Source organism: Arachis duranensis, chromosome 10 (assembly GCF_000817695.3).
Source record: "Arachis duranensis cultivar V14167 chromosome 10, aradu.V14167.gnm2.J7QH, whole genome shotgun sequence".
Taxonomy (NCBI): Eukaryota; Viridiplantae; Streptophyta; class Magnoliopsida; order Fabales; family Fabaceae; genus Arachis; species Arachis duranensis.
In genome coordinates, this window is record NC_029781.3 from 15,637,105 (window position 1) to 15,638,901 (window position 1,797).

The following is a 1,797-nucleotide window of genomic DNA, read 5'->3' on the forward strand; positions in this document are numbered from 1 at the left end:
AACTGATGAGGATCTTCCAATGGAAGTCCATGGAACTTGCAATTCTGTTGCATTAGAGAAACTAATTGAGGCTTAAGCTCAAAGTTGTTTGCTCCAATGGCAGGGATAGAGATGCTTCTCCCATAGAAGTCGGGAGTAGATGCAGTAAAGTCACCCAGCACCTTCCTTGCATTGTTGGCATTGTTATTGTTTTCGGCTGCCATGTGTTCTTCTTCTTTGAAGATTTCTGTTAAGTCCTCTACAGAGAGTTGTGCCTTAGCTTCTCTTAGCCTTCACTTCAAGGTCCTTTCAGGTTCAGGATCAGCCTCAACAAGAATGCTTTTGTCTTTGCTCCTGCTCATATGATAGAGAAGAAAACAAGGAAATATGGAATCCTTTATGTCACAGTATAGAGATTCCTTGAGGTGTCAGAGGAAAAGAAAATTAGAAGGCAGAAGTAGAAAATTCGAACTTATCAAAGAAGATGGAGTTCAAATTTTGCATTAAGGAATAATGTTAGTCAATAAATAGAAGGATATGAGAAGAAGGGAAGTAATTTTCGAAAATTAAGTAAAAGATTTTGAAAACATTTTGACAAACACTAATTGGTTTTCGAAAATAAAAGTGGGAAAGAAATCAAGTGATTTTTGAAAAAGAATTTGAAATTAGAAATCAAAAAGATTTGATTAAAAGCTATTTTGAAAAAGATGTGGTTAAGAAGATATGATTAGTTTTAAGAAGATGTGATTGAGAAGATATGATTTGAAAACATTTTTTTTAAAAAAAAAGATTTGATTTTGAAAACTAATGACTTGGCTATCAAGAAAAGATATGATTCAAACATTAAACCTTTCTCAACAGAAAAGGCAACATACTTGAAATGTTGAGTCAAATTATTAATTGATAGCAAGTATCCTTGAAAATGGAAAGAAATTGATTTTGAAAAAGATTTGATTTTGAAAAACTTTGAGAACTTGAAAAAAATTTGATTTGAAAACAAAATCTTCCCTCTTGTGCCATCCTGGCGTTAAACGCCCAGAATGGTGCACATTCTGGCGTTTAACGCCCAAATCACTACCCTTTTGGGCGTTAAACGCCCAGCCAGGCACCCTGGCTGGCGTTTAAACGCCAGTCTGTCTTCTTCACTGGTCGTTTTGAATGCCTAGCTTTTTCTGTGCAATTCCTCTGCTGAATGTTCTGAATCTTCAATTCTCTGTATTATTGACTTGAAAAGACACACATTAAAATTTTTTTTTGGATTTTTAATAATGAAGAAAAATCAAAATGCAACTAAATAACAATGCATGCAAGACACCAAACTTAGCAGTTTGCATACTATTGACACTAATGAGAATGCATATGAGACACATAAACACTCAAGTCAAGAGAATTCAAAGATCAGAGTTAGAAATCATCAAGAATTACTTGAAGATCCTTAAGACACATGAATGAATGTATGCAATTGACACCAAACTTAAGATGAGACACTAAACTCAAACAAGAAACATGCAATATTTTTGGTTTTTATGATTTTGTAATTTTTTTGGATTTTCGAAAATTAAGTGGAAAAAGAAGATAAAGGTATCAAAGTTCTTAATGAGAATTCCAGGAATCATCGCAATGCTAGTCTAAGACTCCGGTCCAGGAATTAGACATGGCTTCACAGCCAGCCAAGCTTTCAAAGAAAGTTTCGGTCCAAAACACTAGACATGGCAAATGGCCAGCCAAGCCTTAGCAGATCACTGCTCCAATAGCAAGATTGATAGAAATCAACAAGCTCTTGTGATGATAAGTTGAAACCTCGGTCCAATGAAATTA